The 27,912-nt window shown below is 37.8% G+C and overlaps 1 protein-coding gene across 6 annotated transcripts in view; it reads left to right on the top strand.

The window, feature by feature from the left end:
• Positions 1 to 27,912, top strand: part of CDKAL1 (CDK5 regulatory subunit associated protein 1 like 1) — a 450,247-nt gene that overhangs the window by 71,910 nt on the left and 350,425 nt on the right. The gene's annotated exons all lie outside the window — the stretch shown is intronic.

The raw sequence follows: 27,912 nt of genomic DNA, 5'->3' as shown, positions 1-27,912 counted from the left end.
AGACTTATTTATCAATGAATTTTCTTTTTTTAGCTTTAAAAGCTTCCTATTTTCTATCCAGAAGGAATTGAATGCTATAAGGGTGACTCCTCTAGCTAGAATGCATTTGTAAAGTGTGCTGTATAGTATTGGTAACTTGTAAATTGTTGTCAATGTGCTTGCTTGGGAGAGCTGCTAATGTATTAAATAAAGAGGTTTCTATATTAGTTTTTAAGAAAATGCTGTTAAATTGATCTGAAGAGTGTTTTTTTGTGTTTTGTTTTTTTTAAGAGGTATGAATTGTTAAGCTGTCTCTTTCTCCTCTACTTAAATTTAAACATAATCAGGGCCTTCTAATTAAAAGTACAGACTTAAGCTAAGTATTTTACTATCGATTTTCTTAAAAGGTGAACTGATTTGTGTGTAATTAACAGTAGCCTTCTGAAGAATATGTTTTATTTCTCTGTAGCATGTCCGTGACAATGCTGTAAAACACTACCTGGTAGTGACTTCTGCCTCTGACTTCTGTAGAAGTGTTACTGTGGTGAGAGTGGATGGAAAACCATACAGTTACAACTGTGTTTTTTTCAGTGTAAATATATACTGTGGTACGTTATTTTGTAGATTTTACCTATAGTAAACAAGTGTGGATATTTATGCAATCACTTGTGTAGTGTGGTATACTGTTGATAGACTGCTTGTTGAAATTCACTCTGAGAAAAGCGTAGTTCTTATTAAGCAGTTGGCATGCCCAGCAAGCTTTGAGGGGAGAGAAGCTGGGTATATAACCTTACTGCTTGTACTGCTGAAGTTACTAACTGCATCCTAGGGCTGTAACCTGGGGCAGAAACAGTTTGACCACAGTAGATAGAACAATTTAAGTTGCCTTCTCCACTCTGCAGAGGGCTTCAGTTTCCCACTGGCAGAATTGCACTTTGAGACTAATTTTTGGTTTTTTCTACTGTTCCACCCCGTTACCCCCCGCAAAACTCTTTTTCCCAGAATACTTCTAGTTAGTTTGTGTTGGCCAACAGATCTGATGACAAGATCTTTTCCGTTTCAGTTGTGGCTATCTTTCTACTTAACTGACATGCCAAAATTGATGTGGTATGGTGCGTGTCCTTTAACCAGCAGAATTAAATTGGTTAAGAGAGAGGGTCTAACTAAAAGCAAATGACCAAAAATATTTCCTTGAACTTTCTTGTTTCTGTTGTCACTTCATTAATGAGCTGATGTTATTTGTAGCCTTAGGTTTTTTTTTTTTCTCCCCCCCCCCCCCCCCCCCCTTGCTTTTCCTTATGCCCTTTCTTTTCTGATAGACTGATACTCTGGTCATTCTTGTTTTCTTTTCTTAGAGTTACTGTTTTCCTATAGCATGTATCATTTGTTCTCCACTCTGTTTTTGTGATTTCCCTATTATGGAGAAGGACAACTTATGTTTTTGTTTCTGACTATTCTTCATTATGTTTATTAAATGCAGGTGAGAGAATAGTATCTGGATGCTTTTTCATGGGACTTGGCTGTTTAATTTTTCAGTTCCATCTTAGAAAAGAGCAACTACTTCTATATTTGGGTTTTGCAATAAAGGGATGATGAATTTATGAATTTATGTCTCTAAACAACAAAACTTTTCCTAAACACACCTTAATTTATTACAGCAGCAAACCGGAAGTGTGAAGTTTGGATGATACAAAGCTAATTGCCATTGTGTCCTATCGTAATAGTTTGTTTGTAGCCATGGAGACTTTGTTTTTCTAAGTTGAGTAACAAATTGAACAGCTCTTAGCCTGTAGACTGTCAAAGCAAACATAGTTTAAATGGAAAAATTAATATGCAGCCCAATAAGATTCTTCTTCCAAATGAAAAATTCTTCACGCTGAAAGTGTTGCATAGCATTATGAATATCATCACAACACATGGGAGAATTATTTCCGTTTTGCTTATTCTTTATCTTCTGCAACAGATTCTCCTCCATGATGTTCTTTTTGCATATGTTGCATTGACTTTAAAACCCACTGATTCAAACTAGTGGTAGTGTGTTCGTGCCAGTGGTTAAAGAATGACTGTCTCGGAAGCTGTTTGCTCACTGATACTGCATGCCAAAGAGTAGAGTTGAACTTAAGTCCTGTAGTTTTGATCTTTTTTGATTTGAGGCTCCTAATAATAATAAACACCCCCCCCCCACCCCATTTCATTGGTGGTTCAGATGTTTATATAGCTAATTCAAGCCTATTGACAACATAATGTCTGTGATTGTTTTTGTGTACTTTTTAGAGGTAGTCTGCTCCTCTCCAGCGTTGACAAAGTTAGAGCTGCTGAGCTGGGGTAAAGATATGGAGGGCAGAGAGTTACGTAAAGATCATTAGCTTTTGGATGTGAATTGAGAGCTTTTCTTGGGCAGATTTTTTTCTCTGGTTAAAGTTAGGTTACAGACAGAGGTAGGCAATAGTAATAAATAATTCACAGTATGATTGAGTGAGTTCATTCAGTGGATAGAGTTTAATATCCTTCAAAAAATGAAGGTTGATTCAAGAAAAGCAGAAAGTAAGCAATATAAAGTAAATCAGGTAAATAAGAGTTGTGTGATGGAAGTTATGAAGACTGAAATGACTGTGAAAAGCAAATAGTTGAACACAATCTCCTCAAACAAGTAAAAAGTAGTAAGATAAAAGGAAGAAACTACCTTTAATAAAAGAAGGAGAAATAATGCAAAGAACACAACAGTGAAATGCAGTCCCCACAGCAGGACTCAGTTATATTGCAATAACTCTGTTCCTCTGTTTCAATGCTTTGCTAAATCATCACAGAGTATCTGTTATTCCCAATTCTAGCTTACCTGAGTTTGCAAGTGCATATAACCTTATGGCTCAAGCTGCAAATACTTGTGATGACAGATTTGCTATTGCCTACTTTAGGCAGAATCCTGCATTAGGATAGGAGGAGGTGTTTGTCTGTTGTTTAGATGGCTGCAGTTGTTATGGAATTAGAACATACACTTCTTGGAAGATGGAAGCAAGAGTGTGGAGCGGAGAGGAGAGGGAGGCAGGCAAGTGAGCTAGTATGGATGTGTGATACTTGCTAGAATATTTATGCTGTTTATAAGCAATTGCTTATGCTACCACATGCTGTACATAGAAATGATTATGTCCCTTCATAATCCTTATGATGTAACAGGGAAATATATGTAGTGTTATATGCACAGAATCATAGAGTAGTTGAGGATGGCAGGGACCTCAGCAGACCATCTAGTCCATCCAACCCTCCTGCTCCAAGCACAGTTGACTAGAGCAGGTTGCTCACAGCTGTGTCCAGTCAGGTTTCAAATATCTCCGAAGATAAAACTCCACAGCTGCTTCGGGCAACCTGTTCTGTTGTGTGACCACCCTTGCAATAAAAAAAAAGTGTTTTCTTATGGAATTTCCTGTCTTTCAGTTTGTGTCCATTACCTCTTTTCCTGTTACTGGGCACCACTGAGAAGAGTGCTAAAGTGGATGATTTTCTTAGCGGGGAGGGCAGGCTATGCTCAATCCTTGTCTGCTCTTACATTTTTTTCTTAAGTATCTGTGAATGGCTGCTGTTCCAGATAAGGTATTAGCTTATTGGTCTTAGGCCTTATGCTTTTTAATTGGTCTGCCTAAATCCAATGAAGGCAAAAAACAGATTTTCTAGAGTTCCAAACATAAGAAAAATTGGATTTCAGTAACAGTCAGAGATATACATATGATTTTCAAATCAGGTGTGCACAATTTTTTTTGTTCATGAATTAAGTGATTCTCATGAAACAATGTTATGCATTGCCTGGCAGTTTGCGTTTTTGTATTGTGTTATTTTAAAAATGAAGATGGACAACAGTTCTGTCCTAGGTGTAATATATGGGGAAAGAATGTTATCTTTTTGGTAAAGCTTTGATTTGCTTTACAGCATGTCCATGCTAGCAGAAAAATATTAGAATTTTAAGTTGCAGTTCAAAAAAGTCGTACAACTCGTTAACTAGTCTTGTGTTTTAGTATATTTCCTATACTATTTATATAGAAAGTGTCCTTGAAAGTGCATAATTGAAGGTGTCATGCTGTTCAGAATGAATATGAGGTTTTTAAAGCCTGTAGTGACATGGTACCTTAAAGACAGCATGTGCTTTGTATGTTTCAAGTGCATTCAGGTAGGTTTGATTTAAATTAACTTCACCTTACTTTGGGTCAGGCAGCACTGGAAGGGCTGTGCTAGGAGAATGAATGTCAAAAGTCTTTGTGGCAGCTGTCAAAGACTTGCACTTATTTTCAAGTTTTCTGGAGGAAAGACTATTTTTTTTTTTTTTATTCTGTTTATCCTGGAGATATGACTAGACATTACACTCTGAATAAATCTTTACATACCATTCTAAAAGCTGTCAAACATCTCAGAAAATATATGCAGAATTTCTGCCAGCTACCACAACTGGTGCTGGGTTTTTTATCCTATAGCTCAGTAAATCAGAAATGAAAGATATTTTATGGAATGGGATATGTTTTCTCTTTCACATTATTACTTTCAATGGTAACACATACTTTCTCCCATCAGTTGCTGGTCAGATACAATATAGCATAATTCCTGCTTGGATTAGTTTACTGAATAGACAGCAAATAGGTGATCTTGTTCCTTTTTTTAATCTGTAATAAAGCTTGACTGTGTATGTTTTAGATGATTGCATTCCTGAAATAAAGGCAGCAAAGAGTTTGGGATACTTTCACTAGTTGAGAGAGTTGCTCCTTGTAGGATAGCCTTGCTTTGAAAATGCTTTATCCTGTTTAGACTGTTTTACGTTCTGGATTAGTTTCATGGTTGAGATGAACATGTCTAGGATATTACTCTGTTTTGAGGTACTATAGGACAGCATGCAATAGCACTGAATTTACTTTAAAAATGTCTTAAATATTTGCTTTTAACATTTTTGAAGTAAACTTAATTTGCCTAAGAATTTAGAATTGAATAAATACTTAAAGATAACCTACGATCTGTATTTGAAAAGTAATCTTTTTTTTTCTTTTTTTCCTTTTTCTTTTCTTTTCTTTTTTTTTGCTGTTAATGTTTGGGTGTGATATCTTTGCTCATGACCTGATTTCCTGTTGGTATAACAGACTTGTATGAGCAAAATGTATATGTATATAAGTGTTTTGTAAGTAAACAGTATAAGTAAATACTAAAGAATTATAAGTAAAATGTCATTAATATCATTTCCAGATAGTCTTTACTGTATTTCTTTTGGGCCATTGGGCAGTTCTGTGATGTCTTGGATGCCCAAAGCACTCTTACAAATATTTTGTCTGTTGAATTAGTCTTGGAAAATTCAGTGTTGGCCTTGCTAAAGTAATAAAAAGGGTTAGTCCACCACTGATTTGCAGGCTGTCTCTCCTTAGCCAAGTTTTTTCTAATGGCAGAAGGCTGTCAAGTAACATTTTCTGCTATAATTTATTTTAGTCAAGAGCCGCTTTCTTAAAATTTAGCTGTTAGCATCAGGAAGAGTAAACATTCAATAAGTAAATTATTAACCATAACTTTTATAGACCACAGTAAATCTGTTAAGGCTGTTTGAAAAGAATTAAGCAGTGTTCATTACTTCACTGAGAGCATGTTCTGAAGAAGTTCACTTCCTTTAAAATAAATAAATAAAGTTACTTTGTTCTTTGGTCCCGGAAGTTCCTCTTGCTACACAGATCTGTTTGGGATCTTGCACTTGTTCTTGAGTGTTAGTCTTGGACATCTAACCCGCTTCTCCTAACAACCTTTGAAAAAGATTTCAAAGAATTTGCTCTATGTTTCTGACTAGGCACCTTGCTTGATCCTTTTCTTTGTATTGTTTTAAGTTACTGGTGCATTTAGAGACTTTTGCTTTTCCTAGGGAGTTTTCATACTGATTAAAGTATTATGCGTAGGAATATGCGATCTGTCTTAGTGAAACAGATAAAATGATGCCACTTGAAGTATAGTGTCGTTATGCTGTTGAGGTGGTGTTCATGGCTTGTCTCTTACAGAAATAAGTTTGTCCAGTATAGCTGTCATTGTGGTACTGTATTTAACAGCTATAATTAATATGTAACATATTCTGTTACATGTATGTTACTGCACTCACTTTAAGGCATGCTCCAGTCTGTATTCAACCCTTTTCTTTCTAATAGCTGAGAGTTGTAACAGAAATTGAAAGGCTTTTAGGAGTGAAATAGCACTGTGATGCTTCCAGTTTGGTGTTTGCTTCAATTTTCACAAATTCATGAGTAGATGCTATGGAGAGTCCTACTCTTATGCTAGAAGGTGCATCAAATACTGCAGAATTTATTGAAGTGGCAACTTAGCAGGATTTTGATCTTAAACCTCATATCAAATGGGATTACAGAGCTCTGGGAATGGTGGTCAGGGGCTTGGGGTTCCAGGTTGTTTTCTTCTGGATCCTGCCAGTGATCGGGAAAGATGTGAGGAGGAGTAGACAGACACTGCAAGTAAACAACTGGCTGCGCAGCTGGTGTTGGCAGAAGGGTTTTGGTGTCTATGACCATGGGACCCTGTTTGAAGATCGAAAACTGATTGGGAGGGGTGGGATCCACCTCACTAAACAGGGCACATGCGTCTGCCAACGGGCTGGCCAACCTGGTAAGGAGGGCTTTAAATTAGGAAAGATGGGGCAAGGGGAGAGTTATAGAGACTGCGCAGTCAACAAAACAGGACTCGAGTGGGAATATCTCCAGCAATTGCATGCATCTAAGAAGGTACCTACAAGAGAAGAATATGGGGAAATCTCTTGCACCCCTCCTGGGAAATCGGCATGCTGGAGTACCTCTCTGAAGTGCCTGAAGTGCTTGTACACAAATGCACACAGCATGGGGAATAAACAGAAAGAATTAGAGATCTGTCTACAGACATCTGGAAGTAGCCTCATGATCACAGGCTGTGATTCTCATGGGGGACTTGAACCATCCTGGCATCTGATGGAGGAATGACACCACAGGGCACAAACAATTAAGGAAGTTCCTGGAGCGTATTGATGATAACTTTCTGACTTGGGTGATAGAGGAGCCAACAAGGAGAGGTGTGCTGCTGGACCTTGTACTAATAAGCAAGGAAGGCCTGGTTGGAGATACGAAGGTTGGGGGCAGCCTTGGCTGCAGTGACCATGAGATGGTGGAGTTCAGGATCCTGTGAGGAGGGAACAGGGCAAAAAGCAGGATAACAAGCCTGGACTTCAGGAAAGCAAACTTTGGCCTCTTGAGTCATATATTCAAGGAGCACTTCCTCTAAGCTCAAGAGTGGTGCATCCCAATGAGGAAGAAGTTGAGCAAAGGTGGCAGGAGATCTGCATGGATGAACGAGTTCCTGGCAAAACTCAAACAGAAAAAGAAAGTGTACAGAAGTTGGAAGCAGGGACAGGTCACTTAAGAGGAATATAGGGACACTGTTGGAGTATGCAGGGATGGGACTAGGAAGCCCAAGGCCTATTTGGAGCCTAATCTGGCAAGGGATGTCAAGGACAGCAAGACAGGCTTCTTTAAATACATCAGTAGCAAAAGGAAGACTAGGGATAAACTGGATCTGCTACTGAATGGGGTGGGGGCGCTGGTGCTGAAGGTACAGAAAAGGCAGGCATACTGAATGCCTTCAGTCTTTACTGCTAAGACCAGCCCTCAGGAGTCCCAGACCCTGGAGGCCAGGGAGAAAATCTGGAGAAAGGAAGACTTTCCCTTGGTTGAGAAGGGTTAGAGATCATTTAGGCAAACTTGATATCCATGAGTTCACGGGCCCTAATGGGATGTGCGCACGAGTGCTGAGGAGTTGGCCAGTGTCGTTGCTAGGCCACTCTCCATCGTCTCTGAAAGGACGTGGTGATCAGGAGAGGTGCCTGAGCACTGGAAGAAAGCTAATGTCACTCCAGTCTTCAAAAAGGGCAAGAAGGAGGACCCAGGCAACTACAGGCCAGCCTCAGCCTCACCTCAATCCTCACCTGGAAGGCTGATGGAGCAGCTCATGCTGGATGCCATCTCCATGCATGTGAAGGATAAGGAGGTGACCAGGAGTAGTCAGCATGGATTCACAAAGGAGGAATGAAGCTTAACCAACCTGATAGCCTTCCCTGATGGAATGACTGGCTGGGTAGATGAGGGGAGAGCAGTGGATGTTGCCTGCCTTGACTTCAGGAAGGCTTCTGACACTGTCTCCCATAACATCATCAGGCAAGCTCAGGAAGTGTGGGCTAGATGGGTGGACAGTGAGGTGGATTGAGAACTAGCTGAATTGCAGAGCTCAGAGGGTTGTGCTCAGTGGTGCAAAAGTCGAGCTGGAGGCCTGCAACTAGTGGTGTCCCCCAGGGGTCAATACGGGGTGCAGTCTTGTTCAACTTATTCATCAGTGACCTGGATGAAGGGACAGAGTGCCTCCTCAGCAAGTTTGCTGATGATACAAAACTGGGAAGAGTGGATGGTAACCCAGAGGGCTGTGCTGCCATTCAGAGGGACCTCGACAGGCTGGAGAGATGGGCAGAGGGGAACCTCTTGAAGTTCAGCAAAGGCAAGTGCAGAGTCCTTCACCTAGGGAGGAATAACCCCATGCACCAGGACAGGCTGGGGGCTGACCTGCTGGAAAGCAGCTCTTCAGAGAAGGACCTGGGAGTCCTGGGGGGACAACAAGTTGACCATGAGCCAGCAATGTGCCCCTGTGGCCAAGAAGGCCAATGGTATCCTAGGCTGCTGCTTTTCTTTAGGCATATCCACTAATGAGTTTCCAGCTTAGATCAGTTAAAGTTCCATGATTTATTTATTGCTTTTAGTCATCATATGCATGTCCTTGCATTTTTGTGGTTGAACTCTAACATGATTAATAGATGGTATTGACAAATGTAGGTGTTTCAGGCTAAGGTTTCTAGTATGCAGAAATTTTATTGGCATACTGTTTACCACTAAGAGTGTTTTAACTTATCTGTTTTCAGACACTGGTGTATTTTTTTTTATTTATTTTATTCTTTTTGGAAGTTGTCTTTTGCATCTCTTGGGATGCAGTGTCATTGCCAGTTATGATTACTTCAGCAGATTTCAGTCAGCACCTGCAGTTTACTTTCCTCCAGAAGTAGTGACTGATGGTACTTTGGTGTTGAACAGGGACCCAATTACAGCCAAGGAAATTTGGAGTGAAAACATGCTAAATAATAAACAGACTATACATTGTCAGTCTTAAGAGATATGTGTCACTCTTACACAACAGATTTTTTTAACAGTTTCTTTACATTGCACCCTTGTACACCAAGATGATGATAATGTGTTCTCTGAATTTGGACCAATAGGTGTTGAGAGAACTGGCTGATGTCCTTGCAAGGTTACCTTCAATTATGGTCATGGAGATCAAGGGAGATGCCTGACAGCTGGAGAATTGTTGCATCCACCTTCAGAGAAGTCCAAAAGGACTATCCAAGGAACTACAGGGCAGTCAGCCTCATTTTGCTTCCTGATCAAAATCATGGAACAAGTCCTCTGGAGAAATATTTCTGAGTGCACGAAGGAGAATGTGATCGGGAGCAGTCAGCATGGGTTGACCAAGGGTAAATCACACCTGACATCTTGCTTTTTAGATAAGGGAAGAGCAGCAGATGTAATTTACGTAAGCTTTTGCAAGGCTTTGATACTGTCTTCCACAATAATTTTGTGTCCAAGTTAGGATGTTAGGGTCTGTTGGGAAGATGTCCAGATAAGTATAAAAACTGAGTGGATGATTGGGCTCAGAGGGTCATGGTTTGCGGCATGTACGCTATCTGCAGGCTCGTAACAAGTGGGAGTACCGCAGGGGTCTATTCTGAGATCTGTCCTGGAGGTCAGTCCTCAGACCTGTCCTATTTAAAGTCTTTATCAATGAGGTCATTGATAACGAGTGGGATCTGGAAGAGGCAAAGGAGGACACGCTGGTAGAGTTTGCAGATGACACCAAGCTGGGGAGAGCAGTTGATGTGCTTGAAGGCAGAGCTGCCATTTAGAGGACCCTAGACAGGCTGGAGGGATGGGCCAAAAGGAGCTATATGAAATTCAGTAGGTACAAATGCAAAGCCCTGCACCTGGAAAGGAGGAGCCCCTTGCAGTGGTACAGGCTGGGACTGAGGGACTGGGGATCAGCTTTGCAGAAAAGGCCCTGGGGGAACCTGGTGGACAGCAGGCTGAGCGTGGGTTGGCAGTGTGTCCTGGCAGTAAAAAAGGCCACAGCTTCCTAGGCTGTACAAACAGGAGCACATCCAGTAGATGGGGAGAAGTAATTATTCCCCTTTACTCGATACTCATTAGACAACATCTAGATTACCGCTTCCAGTTTTGAGCTTTCAGTACAAGAAACGTATCCGTAACCTGGAGTGACTTCAATGTAGGGCCACAAGGTGGTTGGGGCTGGAGCACTTACCCTGTGAGGAGAGACTGAGGTACCAGGGCTTATTCAGTATGGAGAAGAGACAGCTTTGGGGGAACCTAACAGCAGCCCCCCGGTGCCTGCGGGGAGGTTATTGAGAAGGCTGATCCAGGCTCTTTACAGTGGTTCATGGTTGGAGGACAAGAGGCAACAGGCACAAATTGAAACGAGACATTTCAGCCTGGCTATAAGGAAAATCCCTTTCTTCATGAGCACAGTCAGTGAAATGGGTTGCCTCCATCCTTGGTGGTTTTCAAGACCCAACTGGACCTGGATCCTGGGCAACCTGATCTGATCCCATAGTTCACCCTGCTTCTTTGAGCAGGACGTTGGACTAGAGATCTCCTGAGGTTTCTTCAAACTGGAATTATTTTATTATCCAATGAACTCTCATGGCTTTCTGAAGCATATCTTACAATATTGCTCTTTCTTTCCTCTCTGTGGAGTTAACATTACTTTAAATACGTACCGCCCTTTGATCTCTTAGGCACCAGCTTCAGCAAAGCATGACCAAAAATTTTTGGGGGGATGCAGTACAGTTACTAAGAAGAATATCTTTCTTTACTCATTGGTTTTCAAGGGTGTGCGCTGCCTTTTTGTGGGGACTGTTGTTGCATTCTTGATGATAGCCTCTACTGAGAAATATGTTATAGTAAAGAATTCCATTAATAAAGTTTTAGAGTAGATCTTGGTATTGAGAGTGTATGCCATATTTGTAGCTGGTACTTGTCTGCTTCAAGGTGAAAAATACTTTTTCTTTTAAATTCTTAAACTAGGTTTTTATGTGTGTGTTTTTTTTTTTTTTTTTGTCGCAATTTTTTTAAGGCTCTCCAAATCCAGTGGTTTAAGTACTGGTGGATGCTACAGAGTTTCTGTTCATTTAGTGTAATTGTTGATGCTAAGTGTGGAAGGAGGTTACACTTTAAGAAATACAGATGCTTGAGCAGGGATAACGGATGCAAATAATTTTCTGTTGCCTGTCATGTTTACAAGTGAAAATAACTCTGGAAGAAGGCTTTTTTTTGTTTATTTGTTGACATTTGGAGATGTAATTTATATGATACACTTATGCAAATCTAATTATTACTTCTGTGATCAAAAAAACCCAGAATTCCCCACTAAATGAGAACGATTTTACCACTTTCTTTAAAGAAGCTTTAAGCCTTTTGCATTTGCTAATGCATTTCCAGCATAAAAGCAGATTGTAATTTATACTTGTTTATACTGTGTATACAGTGGATTTTAAACAGCGAAGTACCTCTGGAAGAAGAAACATAAGTATTTCAAAGCTACTTATTTTATAGATCCTGTTAGCATAAGAAGATCATTTCCACTGCATTTCTGAGATGAGTGTCATAGTCTTGCTGTTTATTACATTTTATAGAGATAGTTTGTTGCCATGAAATGTCTGTGACTGAGGAGTACTTAACAGAGCAGCTCTAAGAATTGTAATTAGGAGTACTGCCACTTTCCATTTTTTTTTCTCTGTATTTGAAGAAATCTAGAGAAGAGTTGGATTTTTCTGAAGTAAAAATACTTGTAGAACTAGCTTGATTGGGTGGTAGGAAACTTCGCATTTGAGTGTTTTTTTAAGAGAAGTTACCCATAATATTCTTTATAGCTTAGACCACCTAAATTAGTCCAGAAAACACTGAAAAATCTATTGTTTTCCTGCTATTATGAGAGATTTATATGTTCAGACTGAGGAAAAGCTTATATTCAAGATGTATGCTGTATTCTGTGTCAGAAAAACTTCTTCCCCAGATAATAGGAGTTACTTAGTTTTGAGGGGAGGTTATAAATCTGTTCACCAGAATTTTTTTTCCTAAGAACAGCTGGAGGGCGATTACTGCACTGTGACTTCACGAAAGCCTTGACTGGACCACATTTACGCCCAAGGCTTACATTTTCACAGCTGTGAGACACCTATAAAGATCTCCACTGTCCCACATAATTAGTGAAAATTACTTTTGAAATTAGTTTCATAGTGCAATATAGCTCATAATTCCCTTCTTTAAAAAAAAAAAAAAATCAATCAAAACAAAACCAAACAGAAAACAAAACCCCTCTGTACTCTTTGGTATGATACATGTGCAAATTAGCTAGTCAAAAACATTGAGTACTATCCCTGAGTGTAATGGATTATTTTGAGGTTCAGATTTTTCTCTTACAAAAACTTCTAGAAAGAAGAGTTTTCTACTTCAGTATTTGAGACTTCTTTTTTTGGATAGCTATGCTCATCAATATTGCAAAACACTTTGATTTATTTTTATGTTCATTTTACTAGTTACGTTTATTAACTTAATACCAGTTTCACTGTCATATAGTTGGTTAAGCTTTACTATGAAACATAAAGTAGGTGTCACATTTTCTAGCTTACAAATGCTGCAGAAGGTATTTTTATGCTTACAACAAAAAGTTTCATTTAACTGGAAGTCTTCATTAAGAACTTACTGATCTGGAACCATTAAAATATACTATAGGGAAATTTGCGGTTGGAGTGTCTTGGAGAGTGTTCATGTGAAAGACAAATATGACCAGGGTGCTTCTCAGGCCAGGTGAAACAAGGCACTGAGAGATGACAATAAGCAGTGTCTCTAAGCATACTTACAAGGTGTGTAATTACTTCTACTTTAAACTTTCTCACGTGATCTTAATGGAGAGCAAAATATTTAGAACATGAATTCAATGAAGTGTTTGTTTAACTTTGTAGTAACTGCTATATATTTAAGGTCTTATACATAGATTATTGCAGCTCAAAAGCAAGATGATTTAAAACAAGGCTGCTCTGCAGTGCCTAGAATCACTAAAATGATTTTACAAGTAAGAAGGAAATGGCCACTGATGAACAGGAGACTGGAGCCAGATGTTAGAATGTATCTGAAGAAAGTAACTCTGTAGGACAGACTTTATTTATTTATTTATTTTTTAAACTTTGAGAACATTGTCATCTGTCCTTTTTTTTGTCTTTGTTTCGTGGAAGACAGTTTTAGGTGAAGGATTCTGTGTTTTAAAACTATTTGTTTTAGTGGTATTTTTCTGTTTCATTTTAGAGCTTTCCTTTTCTTTCTTACACGTATCTCTACTGAAAAAGAGAATGTAAAAAGCTGTTTGAGGTAATATTATAAAGCGTAGAGAACACCTTAAAAGCAGACTCTGTTGAACCAAGTGTTTTCCCATTGTGTAGTGTTTAGAAGATAAGTGTTGTGGACTGTTTATGGTTAAATGACTGTATTTTGCAAAGGAGATCTGCAGAAGCCTGGGTTCTAACCTTGTGTGAACTTTAGTGAGCTTTAGTTTAATATTTAACAAGGTAAAAAACAAGAGTACGAGAACAGGGCCTATTATAACCAAGTTTTAAACAGTATTCTGGAAATCTTTTTGACTTAAAATAGTCCCCAAAGTGTTCACCTTAAAGTAATCAGTGTTATTGATGAGGTAATGAGCTTTGAGAGCTTGAACAGCACAGTGGTCTTAGTTACACTGTATATTAAGCCTTGAATGTTTCAGGAGGCTACATTAGCTTTTAGATATTCTTTAAACCTGCAGACACATCGTTAGGGACGATGTATTTTTATTTGATATTTTAGAAAAGAAAGTACTACCAGGACATGAGAGGACAGCCCTGTTTCATGACCTGATATATCTTCATTTGAACTTTTGAATTGGGCTGCTGTTGTAGGTTCTTAGCTATGTAGGCTCTTGGAGCACTAGTGTGTTTCAATGTCTGTAAACAATGTTTGTAAGTTAGAGAAGTTTATTACTGTACATATGAGATAAACTTCTCTTTGAAGACAAATGCAAATTACATAGCACATCACATTTCAGTGCTATGAGTAAACAAGACAGTCTGCTGATTGGGAAGTACAGGTCTCTGGGTGGTTTATGCAGTAACACTTCTACCTGTCTCCTCATCAGCCAAACTGAGGACAGAACTATATTCATTCTTTTCTTTAATGTTTTAGAACAAGAACTTACATGAGAATATATAGCCATTTGAGGGCTGTTTTAAGAGCAGCATTTTAAGAAAATGATCAACACCAAAAAAGTAAATTAGTCGTCCTGCACACTGAATTGCTGCTGTTATTTTTCTAATAAAAAGATGAGACTTTTCTTCCTTCCTCTTTTCCCATAGTTGGTAGAATAGCATAATTTTAGGACTCCTCTCCAACCAAACAGATTTAACAAATTCAGCAAAAGTAAGTTGGAGGCTTTCTCCCTGGTGTTCTTTCATGTTGTTCTGCCATATGGTTGCTTCTGGGATATGAAGTTCTTGTTCATCTTTTAGTGCTGACTGCTTCTGTTTTCCTAGACCTAGGTTAGGTTTAACAGAAACAGTTAAGAAGATCCAAGCACCATTTTGGGCTATAAGTTTCGGCATTGTTTTGTTACTTAATCAAAGATGACTTCCGAGAAGAGGCTTTTTGAGGGAGGGGAGGACATTGGGCAAAACTGCTTGTCCTCACGTTATTGGCACTTACACAAAATGCCTGTTGAAACCAGTTAGGAAGTCTCTCATCTGTTTTAGCAGGATGAAATGATCTGTCTTCACAAAAAAGACCTTAATCTCAGTATGCTAGTGCTAAATTTTGGATGCTTTTGTTAGAGGTTCCCCAACTCCTCCAATTAAACTCTCATTCCAGATTAGCAGATTAACCTCTGATTTACCCTCACTGATCAGAATGTTTTCTGTTCGTGGTTCAAAAGCAGGCTACAAAATGGAGAAAGAAATCTTGTTTGTCTGGAGTGTGGTATGGAAAAGGCTAAAATCTGCCTTTGCATGCCTCAATGCAGGTAATGTAAATGCTGGATTAGAATTAGCATATTAATTTGTAATTCAGTATAGTCATAGGTAGAAAATGCTCATGCTGATTTTGCTGAAAGAGAACTGTTGATGATTCTTTAAGAACTTTTGGTTTATACATTAGTAAGATAATGGAGGATTACTGAAAAAGGAAGCAGTTTGAGATGTAGTTTGCTTTTTTTAATTATTATTTTTTATTCCTTCAAACAGTAGGGTAGATATACATTCTTTTCCTCTGAAAAATGAGGTTTGTCCAAGCAGAATGAGGCCAGTAATAAATTACTCTAACTGATGTTTCTGGATTGCAATTCATTTGGCGATGTGCGGTTCAGTGTTCTGCCTGCCTCTTCCACCTGATGTTCATTGCCATTCAGTTGCGAGCTCTTTTATTTTTCTTCCCTCATGGGGGCTACCTGAATCAATTGGTGCTATCACTGAACAATGCATAATAGGCTAGGACATTTTAGATCTATCTCAAATATAAAAGCATTGCTGAAAAAGGGTGTAATACTGACTGAGGTCCATGAAAATGATATAAGACAGAATTGGGATAGAGCTTTACTGGTTTGGTTTGCTTGCACACAGGAACTACAGTTACAAGAGGTTAAAAAGGCTTTTGCATTGCTTGCTTTCTTGGTTTTCTGCATGCGTATCTAGTAGATAAGAATATTTTCAACAAGCTGCTGAAGAAGAGAACAGCAATATGATTTTGTTTTTCTTTTAAAAAGGATTTTTGGTTCTAGCAAGGCTAATGTCTTACTTTTCAATGGGACAAGGGTTGTACTAAGTTTAAAATAAAAATTTTTGCACTACATGACCACTGTTTTAAAAGTCTCAATGTAAAAGTCCTGGCAGGAAATGCTACTGAGACACCGCTGAGTTATCATTAAGCTGTGGAAAAATCAGTTTTTTGCCTGCATGAATATAAAAAGAACTGTATAGTGGAATAGGTTTAGAATATTAAAATTTGTGGTTCAGTAATTTGAAGATCAAGAAAGTTATTGTTGGGTGGGGCTTTTTTTGTTTCTGTGTTTGTTTGCCTGTTTTTTCTTCCCAGGAGCTATTCCTTTCTAGTTTTAAGATGAGTTATATGAGCTTTATAAAAATCAGTGTTTTGCATATTATGTGACACTTTTTCAATGCTAACAGGTGTTTTGTTTTACCATTTCAAGCCAGATGAGTTGAGCTGAGCAAAAAAGGTTAATGTCTTGAGTGCTCAAAGCAGGTGGTTGATAGCTTTGAATATTTATCTAACTGAATGCATGTTGGCTGTTGTCCTAGCAGGCCTGAGTTTTACTAGGCACAGAGCATGGCAAAGCATGCAAAGACTTGCTGTAGCAGGATTAATGCAGAAGTCAACACGATCTAAACTTGTCCTTACTGACAAGTGTGTTTTTTGTTTGTTTTTGGTTCAAAAGACCATCTACTGATGCTTAATGAGTGTTTGTCCTAAAACAAAAAAATGCTTGCCTGTCTGAGTGTGCTTAAGCAGAAAAAGCAGCTTCTTTCATACTTCCGCAACTGTCATGAGGCTATGTTAGAAGAAAACTTTGGAAGGACAAAAATAAGTCAACAAAATCCTTTCTTCTTACACTGTATTTTATTGTAATTTACATGTCATTGTCTGATGTACATCTTTAATAAATGCCATGGTTTAATGAGATTTTATTTTGGTATATTTTGTCAAGGAATGTTGGGATATTGTCAGTGAAATACTGCAGTCAATGTTGGGCATTGAATACCTCCGCCACTGTCTTGACCTTTGCTGTGCACTTATCACCTAAGGGATGTGAACATCTTGTAATGATGGTAGAAGTTATGATGGAAAACACTAATACTTCTTTTGAATTTTAACTTTTCATCCAACATTTCGTCTTGTAAAATTTAATTAACTTTTCTGGAGAAAAAGATAAAAGTACAGGCCAACAGTAAGAAAGAACTGATCATGAAATTGTTTCACTCCAAATATGTGTTGACATTTGAAATCTTTCCTGAAAGATAATGTCTGATAAATACTTTTAGCAGGATGAACAAAAAACCTCTTTTTTCATGTATTGTTCTTACAGCTCGCAGCACGATGGAAACAGACCCTCGTTAGTGCCCCTAGCTACCAGCCATCAAACAAATTCTAAATAAAAAACTGTATGCACGTTTACGCAAAAGAGAAAAAGGCTGTTGTCTTTCTTGTCTGTACTGTAGTTTATTAGTATGATCACAAGGGAAATTAAGTATTGAAGATGCAGAGGGTCTTTTTTTTTTTTAAAAAAAAGAACAGTTAAATAAAACTGTTGAAAAGGTAGAAGAATTAATTGATTGCTACTTCTCATAATAGGTAGCAATGGATTTTTTTCATGAAAAAATTTAACATGCCTCCAGTTTTTATTTTATCTTTCCTGTTTTTTTTCCATAAGAACAATAGCCTTATAATGTACCTGTCTGTAACAGACTTCTAACTTGTTTGCACTTGTGTTATACCGTGTCCCAAACAATACAATTTTGTCTGTCTGTGGGAGCTGTTGACTGTGATACCTGTAATTAAAAAAAAAAAGTTGCAGATTTTATTGAGTCAAAAAGGGTGCAGCCATGTTTATATCCTAACTACAATTAAAACTTCTCTTTCAAGTTATTCTAGAAACTGTGTGTGTCATGTTTAACCTGAAGCCTGAATCCAGGTGTGTAACTTCTTTCTACAAGGAAAACAGCAGAAAATGAAATCATGACTTCAGGTTGTTCTTAATTCCAGCCCTGTCACTTAGAGCTTTGTTATCTGGACTTCTTGAAGCTACTTGTCCTGAGACTTCCCCCTTGTGTACTTTATCGCTTGCCATTAGTAGAAGGTCTCCTGTTTAGTGGGTATTGGGCACATTTGCTAGCTTAGTTAGGTGAACTGTGTTGGAGTTATGCAGCACAGACATTTGATACAGGAAGCTCTCTGAGGGTAAAGGCCATAAAATTTAAGGATTTGTGAAATGTAAATTATGATAGCTGAGCTTTTAAATGGGAAATGGAAACTTGTTTTTTTATTTATATGCATGTGAAAGTCACGTGGCCTCTTATGGTCCTTTTGCACTTAATTGAATTTGTGGTCAGTTAATTTGAGTGTATATTCATGTAATATACCTATACTCAAACATTCCAGAAAACAGGTTAAATATGTGCTTTTTCATAGGCAGTATTTTGATTTTTCCTTCTACTATTCAGCAGAATTACTTCTGACTTAAACTAATACAAAACCAATGTTTAGTAAAACTTAGGTTTCAGAATGTAGTAACTTAATAGGATTCACTATTTGTTGTCAATCAGAGTGCTGAAATATATTTTTTGAAATATGGATAAATGCAGTCTCAATGGGCAGCATAGAAAAGAATGTGGACTGAGTTGCTAATTGATAGTTTGCAAACGTGGCCAGTTATTCAAGAAGGGGCCTAATTCATCTTGCTGATGTTTCTGGAGCATGTCTGGTTCTGCTAAGGTGTTCTGCCAATTCACAGGCTACAATTGAAACAAAGCTTGAAGGGAAGGGGTGAGAGGAAAAAGTCAGCATTGTCTCTAAATGTTATTTTCATGGAAATTGGAAAAGATTCCTAGGATTTATTATGGAAATACTATGCAGCCATGAAAGTAGGAGCTTCTTGACATAAATTAAATTCTGATCCCTAAAGATCCAGAAGACAAGACCACCATACTGTAGGCATTAAGGAAAAAACCCCAAATCTGTCAGTCTCATGTCTAATGTTGTTAACATGTCTCTTTTTTTTTTTTTTTTTTTTTTTTAAATAGTGTAGTATTTGAATTGACAGCTTAATTTTTACTGGCTTTATTTCTTTGTTTCACTAACTGATGTGCTCATGAGGAAGCGGATTATTTGCTTCAGATTTGAAATATATTGGTTTTCAATGTTTATGGCATAATATGAATTAAATACAGTGTTAAAATGTCTTAGGCAATGTGTTTACTTAAAAAACAGTTCTGAGTTTTATAGCAACCAGTGCATGTTCTTCAGTTTGTGGTTTCCATTTGTGTTTCAGAAAAGATATCAGTTAAACATGTTTGCAAAATTTTTAAGTTAAGCTGTTGTAAAATGCTACTACAACTTTTTACAATTACTGGAGGAAGAATGTTTAATTGAAATAAGCCAGGTATTGTGTACTCTGTGGCTGTCATCCTTCACTGATGCTGCGGTGAAGATGCAGAGTGCCTTGATTGAATTTCTTGTGACTATTGCTCAGAAACCACATGCCAAGATTGGCATGTGCAAATGCAACACATTGTCGTGTTCTAAGAAGATTGTCAGTGAGTATGTTTTTATTGAATAGATGAGCTGTAACTGACTTCCTCTAATATCCTAAATTATATTACTTACATAATGAGGTTTCCAGCTGGAGTCCATTGCTTGGCGCAATATTTCCATGTGTGGAGAGAAAAAACAGATCAAGTTGCGCTATTTCTCTTCTCTTCCCCCAGCCTGCTCTGGTGGCGCAGCTGTGCAGTCGGCTTTGCCATCCGCCCAGGATCCTGCACCACTCTGTAACTGCAGGAGCAGATGACAGGTGGCAGGATAGAGAGTGCAGCTTTATTTTATCTTTGCAAAATGTCTTTTGAGTAGCTTTAGTTTTGGATGATGTGACATCTTCCTCTCCTGCCCTTATCTTCCCCAGTAGGGACCAGCCATTGGAGTCGCACAGCTTTTGTGCTCTCTTATTAACCTTTGCTGACTCTCAGGAGGATTTGGGGTATCTGGTCCAGATGCTCAAAATAGAATTAGGAAATGGTTACGGCAATGCATATGGGTCTTGTTTACTTCTTCAGTGCTGATTTGTAGCACCTTTCTCTGTATTTATTCCTGGTTTCTAATTTTATAATAGGGAGAGACAAACCTTCTCAATATGATGATTTTTTTTCCTACTTTGCCTCACTTGAATTATGAGAACATTCCAGTATGTTTTAAGGCTTTCTTTTTGCAGTATCAAGATCTGAAGTTGCACAACAGGATGTTATGTTACTGGCCCACAGTAAATTATTTATATATGTGTGTGTGTGTGTATATATATATATATATATATATGTATGTGTGTGTGTATATATATATATATATATATGTATACATATATATGTATATTTTTAAGGAATCACAGCTTATCTCTTGTAATCCTGCAGGCACACTGAAACATGGACACAATCAGTTAAGATTATTGGCCATCTTTATTCAGCTGCACATAGATTCAGTTTCCATTTCTCTGCAGGAATAGGCAGTGTGGAGTTTGTTTTCCTTGTAGAGACTACATTCATTTACTCTGCATTGTTGGCATTTGGTTGTTGCCTGCCCTTACATTGAATGCTTTTTATAGTTAAGGACAGGGCATATGCCCTGCATGTCTTTGTGCTTGCCATAATGCCTCCAGAATGTTTTTGTTCTTCACTTTGCGTTGTCTGTGGCAATTGCGTACTAAGTTACGTGGCACCGGAGTTGCGTTGAGCTCTCTTACCATCTCCGGTGGTTGGTAGTCACTGTAACTTTCATCCCAGGGCAAAAGATAGGAAAGGGAATAAAACAGTGGCACATGCTTCATTTCTTGCCCGTGAACAGGGAATATGTTCTTGCCAAGAGATATCACAGATTGTCCAACTTTTATGGACTGTGTTTGCTTACATGTACAAGACTATCTGTATGTGCCGAGCACATATGCGTGTTGGCACATGTATGTGCCCAACACACTTTTTTCCCCTAAAAGCCTGGGTGCTATGTAGCTCAAAAGCTTGATTTTTTTTTCTTAAGTAGCTGTGCTGTGGTATCATACTTCAGACAGGCCAGTTTTATTTTACTGATACAGCTCTGGTAACAAATCTTAGGAGAGGAATTAGGTGTGGCAGTGTACCTGAAAGCTCAGTTTGTATTCTGTTCTTTTAGTCTGTTGTTGAAGTTTTACTACTCCTTCTCTCGCTCTACGCAACCAGGTATAAACAAGTTAGAGCTGGAAGGTACTTTATCAGGCAAAAAAATTATAATTTTGTAATTAGTACTGCCAGTGACTTGAAGTTCTTGTGAAATTAAAACATCAGTTACTTTGCTTGTCCTGTTCCATACTAATGGCTAGTCAGATGGTACTGCTGTAGATCTGTACGTTTCCCAAGAAACGTCATTCGCCTTATGTGCTTTAAATTGCAAAGGTTTGGATAAGTTCAGAGTTAGATAGATAGTTAGATCTTAAAACTCTTAACTTATCCATGGGCTGGAACCTGTATGTATAAGAATTGTAGACTTAGCTTGTAAAAGGAAAAATATATATTGATATGTGAATGCGTACAGGATAGGGACACGACAAGCCCAGGCTGCAAGCTGATCTTTCAGACTGTTAGCATGTTCCTCTCAGTGTTTGCTTTTCAAGAGGTGGGAGGGATTGGTTTTGAAGTGGATGAACCTGAAATAGAAGTTGAGAGTGTTTGCAGAACCTCTCTTTAGATACATAATTCCTCTTTTTTTGAAAAATACACTGGACATGCTCTAAGAAATAATGACGCAGTACTGTAGCAATAGTGCAGCAAAGCTTAATGGCAGATCTTATGAGAGAAAGTGATTTTATTTTAAAACAAAACTGATTCCTCTCAGTTTCACACTTGTATACTCACAAGCAAGATGACACATGTCCAAGCATTGTGTCCAACATTCATGTGCCATGACGTGTTTTGCAGTGATCTGGTTAAAATTCATAGGATGATGTGAAGAACACCTCCTTGGTCCTTAGGTTGGTGACCATCTGCTCGTTTTCTGTGTGCCTTTTGCATTCTGTAGAGCAGCTAACAGATTAGATTTTTTTTTTCTTTCCTGTGCCATCTCTGCAAGCATTAGGATCAACTCAGTCTTTTGTCGTCTTATCTGGTGTGTTTTAAAGCTTCAACTGTGTTCATCTTTCTGCCATCATCTCTTAGTGGCTTCAGTTTTTGTTTTAGTGGGTATAGATTGTACCTTATAATAAGTTGTCCCTTGTTTTCCCGTCCTGGTATCCTAGAAGCTGCATATAGTTGTGTTGTGATCCTAATAACCTGATAATTTGTGTGCTGTCAACTTATACAGTTTGTATGTCCCTTCACCTGCTGCCCCTTCTGAAGCTTCCACACCCATGCAATCCCATGCATGCACTATTCATACTAGTATTAACATTTTTATTGCAAATCTCAACAACAGACTGTAGTAAGTAAATACTTGACTAAGAATTGGTATGTTTTAATTTTAATATAAATGGACTTTTTATAACTGTATGTAAAACCTGCATATTATTTTAAAAATGTTTTGTGAATTAAATAGACATTTTCTGTAGTATAGGCTACTTCTGAGTTAGAAGGTAGAGATCAATTAATTCACTGCTGTTCCCCAGCCAAGACTCTTGTTGGTGTTTGTGGAATATCTTCATTTTCGAATTTTACTGTAACTGATCCTCCAAGTTCCTAGAATTGAGGTAAAATAAGAGAACTTTCTATTTTGTTAGTTGAGTTACTACTGGCTCAAGGCACTTATCTTGCAAGTTAAATTCTTTAGGGCTGTGTTTTAGAAGAGAAACTGTTACCAGGAAGTTGTACAGGGTCCATGGCATTTGCACATCAGTTATTACTTTTGAAGAGGCAGTAAGTCAGTGGAAGCTTACAATCAGCCTTCCCTATCGTCCTGTTTACCTTTAATGATAAGCTATTGCTACTGCCATGAGATTAATTTCAGAATAACATTCTAGTATTTTCTCATTCTTTTCCAAAAATGTGAACAAGCAAAACTTGTTATTTTTGTTTGGGAAGTAATGAATAATGCCTTCAGTCAAATCCCATTGGGTTTGCCTTTGAGGATTGTATTATTAAGCTTTGCTTTCTGTCTTCTCCTTCTAACACTTAAACCCAAGGGGGGAAAAAAAGTAAATTTTAGCCTTATTTCTTATTGTAATTTTAATGGAGTTATTCAGTTGTCTGTTTTTACTTGATATTTTCTGTCTTCTGATGGGTGTCATAATTTTGAAATTAAAGGTACCTCTGGGACTTCTTTCATGATATCCCACGTAGGTCTTGGGTCACTAGATGCTATCTCTTCTCCTGCTTAGGCAGGCTTTTAAGCTTCCATCCTGTATGGTTTCCCCTGCTCTGGTTCAAATCAACATCAGTAGGGCTATTTTTCAGGATATCTTTGCAGGTGGAAAAAGTATGTTGTTATCCAGAGTTACCAAACTCGAGCATGGTAGCAGTGAAGATGAATGTGCCTGTGTGTCTAGGTCACAGTAACAGTTCAAAAATTGTGGGAGACGGACACTGAAATTAAGCAGCTATCTTCAATTAAAACAGCTCTCCACATCTGCTTCTAAACCTCCTACTGAGCTGTTGCACAAGGCCATGCTCTCTTTCAACCTGGATAACCTGTCCTTGTGATTGAACGGGCTAAGGGCTAATAATGTGTAAAGTTAAATGGCAACCATATGCAGATGTTATTAAATATCCTAATGTGGTTTCTAATGTTTTGTTTCTCGGCATTAACAAGGTTTTAGCAAGATACTGCGCAGTGAGTAACGAGGAGGCTTGGTTAAATCTGGGTTGTAGAGAATGGATATCATGGATGATAAGCAAGAGAATTTTTAAATACCTTAGGGCCAAAGCTTTCTCTGTTGTTTAAACAAATTGCTTTGCTTTGCTTTACTTTACGTTCCTGAAACTATTTAACTGTTTCTTTAAAATGTATTGGGTACAAACATCTATTTATTTATCCTTTTGATAGTTGACATATTTATGTTAAATTGTTTTGTTCATAGATATGAGCCTCCATGCAGATTGCTAAGTTAAATACGTGCAACTTGGATGTACAAGTCAAGTTATTTATCAATTCTATGATCTTCTTGTCTGTTTTGCTTATTTGGGCTAGTTAAGTTCTAAGGAGCCCACCTCCTCCTCTGTTGTGTGTGTTGCGTGCTGACTGGCAAGAATAGCCTCTCTTCATCATGATTTAAATCAGCTGGCTATACCACAATTCTAGGTAGTACTGGACATTGTGGACTATCCAAATTCCCAGTTGTTGTTATAGGTGCATAAAATAATAGTTCTTCATGTAGTTGGTTAAGTAGCCTCCTTTATTCATTACTTTACTCTGTGCATAAGCACAGGCTGATTGTGATGGTTTGTGCATTCATGATATCCATAGTTATCTACTGAGAAGTACTGCGTTTAGCGATAAAAGTGGAAAGTTAAACAAAAGAATGTACCCTTCTGGACTGATAATATGGCAATCAAAATAATATACATTACATCAAGTGCTGGCATTCCATGTATTTCTTAAAAAAAAAAAAAAAAAAAAAAAATCCTAACTATTGAAAATCTTTACAGGTTAACTTTGTGCTACCTGAGAGTGTTAGGTCTCTCTTTGAGATCAGTTTTTTTTTGTGTTTATCAAAAGTGATATCACTAAGAACTAAGGAATTATGTTCTTAAACCAGATGGTGTTCTCCCCCTGCCCTGCACTGCTTGTGGCTATGGAGCCTTATTCCATGGGAGTTGTGTGATTGTAATTGTGACTGTAATCTCTATGAAATGTAAAGTTTTATTTTGAACGTGGCTTTCCCCTTCAATAACGAATCATTATTGAGGAGAGAATTAAAGTAGTTTCCCATTGTGCCTTGAGGACTTATCTGACTGCCTTACAAAACTATGTTTTGAGGTAATAGGAGTCACCACAGTAAAAAACACTAACAAACAAAAAAGCCCCCAAAACACAGATATGTCAGTGCTTATGATTATTATTTTGTTATGGCAATTTCCAGAGGAAGTCATGTATGAATAATAAACTACAGGTTAGTTGAGTACTCAAAATACTTTTCCACAAACATATGTACAGTTTCTGTTGTTTAGGGGTTACCACATTGGAAGATGTTATAAAACTAATATCCTTGCTCAGCTCTCAAAATTGAAAAAAAAAGTAATCTTACTCAAAAATGGGGATGGGGGAATATTGGTAAGGTATATAAAATTCACTGGAATGTACTAAAACCATGTCCTACAGGTGAATCAAAGTTGTTAATGTTTGTTCATCTAAACTTTGGTATTAGTAATGTTTGAAAGCCACTAATGAGATTTCTTGCCATTTAACTGCCTCCATCCTATTTGTTCATTTATTGGAGCGGGGGGGAATCTCAAGTAATTTATAGATGTTTTGTAATAAAGACATGAAAAATTACAGAATTCTTAGCTTTTATGAAAGAATTTTAAAATCCTGATTCAGTCACCTATTAGGAGGCCTGCTAGGTTTGATATGAGATCAGTTGCTGATTAAAGTGGTCTCAAGGGCTCAATCTCTGATTTATGTAACAACTTCATTTCCAGAGCTTAGAACTCAACTCCAATCTCAAGATAAAATTTCCCAAAAGGCATATTAGCCAAAGCAGTCTAAACCATCTTGTCAAATTAAAAGCAGAAATTATTTCTGGTTTGTGGAAGGTGAAATAAGCACCCTTATTAACATTTAGCTCAAGCCAACATGTTAGATGTCAGATGATCACAGGGAACAGATTTATGTAGGAAATGTCAGATCTCTATTGCTTGCAGAGTTCTTTACTGACATTGAGTTATTTTATTTAAAAAAGCAGTTTTGAAACATGAATTTTAAAAGAAATATTAAGCAGATTGCAATAATGCCTTCTGTTGGCATTAATTATTTTGAAAAGTATCACATTTAATTTTAAAGCTCTTCTCCTTCACTTCCTTCTGTTATTTGCCAAAAAAAGTGTACTTTCTAAGTTTTTCATGCATGGTAATATTGGAGGATAGACTGTCTTCCGCTTCATCCAGAATGCAGTAAATTTATAAACTTCTGTGGAGTTCCTTGAGGGCCGGTCTCTACATTCAAACAGATGATGGATATCAGAATGAAAGCCTCTTCCTACCCCTGCCGGATTGGTAAAGATATATTTTGTGTCAGCGAAGTTTCCAAATATGGCATGTGCTAAGCATCACAGATACATCTAATTGGGAGCAGGTAATTTTCTTGTAACTGTTCCCATAAATTGTTTCAGGTGCAAGTTTTACCAGTAAATGAGCTCTAGTTAAATATTTCAGTTTTGTTCACATTTGATTTTTTTAAATAAACATTTTGATAAACATTTTGATAAAATATTTCTTTTGTATGTGTATTTCATGTCTTTTATGTCATAAAGCTATTCAAGCCCTTTGAAAGCTGATATATAAAACATTACATAAAAATAGGGTGGTGAATTCAGAATAGGAGTGTTGACGGCTGATTTGTTAGTACAGAGTGACTGAGGGGGAGAGAAGAAACAAACCAAAGTAATTTTCTGTTATTCTTAGTCTTTTATTGTAACACAAGCATTTCATCTGCAGTCTGTTGAACTAATGGCTTCACTTATATTATGTGAGCCCCTAGCCCATCAAAAATATCTCTGATGGTTTAAGATGTCACTGCTTATATACTGGACATTATTGCTTCTACAGCAGAAGTAGTAGAACAAAAAGTGTCTGCACCCCAGACTCTTTGTTGTGAAGTTAGGGGTTTTAGCTTGAACTTCTCTGTAAGCTAAGATGCTGGGAGCTGGTCTCTGGATAGAAGGAATTAAGGTGCACAGGGGTTACGTTGTGCTGACTTGGCTGGGAAGATGGTGCCTTCCAATGGGGGGAGCAGTGGTAACGCGCAACCCTCCTTCAGCTCCGTCTGCTCTACTCTGCTCATGCCCTCAGACTGCACACTTTGGTGTCAGGATGTAAAAACATTATGCTATTTAGATTGGACTAAGTGATATGCCTGGATAATGTGAACTGTCTTGTGATGAACTACTGAGTAGTGTGCTAAGAATATAACTAAAATAAATGTGATGATTTGCATATCATTTTCATCCAAATATGAGGTAACATATTCTGCATTTTCAATCTGAATTGTCACATCTGATCCATGTTGTGAACAGCAGCAGAATTCCTGTTGTCAGAAAAAAGCTGAACTGATCGTGTGTTGGATAATGCAGCAGCCTCTGCAATGTGTGGCCCTGATGCAATGTATAATTAAAGGAAGGTTGGAGTGTTTCTGGGTTCATGATAAGACATGGCAATCTTTAATGTCCATGTTAAATTTTATTAAGGTTTTCCTCAGTTTTTTGAAACAGTTCTTTAGTCTTCCATAAAAACCAATAGAATAAATTAAAGGGGGAAAAAAACGTTTGTAAAGTGAAGGGCTGAGTTCACCTTGCGAGGCCTCAGATCTCAAGTTTTAGGTAGTCTAATAATTTCAAACCTAACGCTTTGATCAGTAACTCTCTCTGCAGAGCTTTGACTTTGTGTCAGTGACAGTTACTTTCTCGTGTGTGTGTAATATAAAGGGTATTACTGAATTTGCAAAATCAAACACTCGGAAATGAAGCATTAAAGTGAAGATTGCCTATGCAGCCTTTTTAAAAATCTTTTGGTAGCTTTTATTAAATTATTACGTACTGTTTTTTCCAGAATGTTACTGCTTCATTCAGTATACAGCACAGTGATGAACAGTTATTCAGTGCTTTGATACAATTTTCATTGTGCGTTCTGGGGTACTGTTAATTAACACTTCTTAAAACTTGCAAACCCTGCTCCAAGGGCAGATTTATTAATATCCTTATGGCTTTTCTGTGCTTCTCATCACTATAATATTTAAGTATTTTACACAGATGGATGAATTTATTTTCGCAGAATTCTGTGTGGTCATAGCTTCATGTTATTCCATTTTTCTT

The sequence above is a fragment of the Dromaius novaehollandiae genome, chromosome 2 (genome assembly GCF_036370855.1).
Source record: "Dromaius novaehollandiae isolate bDroNov1 chromosome 2, bDroNov1.hap1, whole genome shotgun sequence".
Taxonomy (NCBI): domain Eukaryota; kingdom Metazoa; phylum Chordata; class Aves; order Casuariiformes; family Dromaiidae; genus Dromaius; species Dromaius novaehollandiae.
Note: the sequence above shows the minus strand (reverse complement) of the source record. Positions and strands in the feature narration are given on the sequence as shown.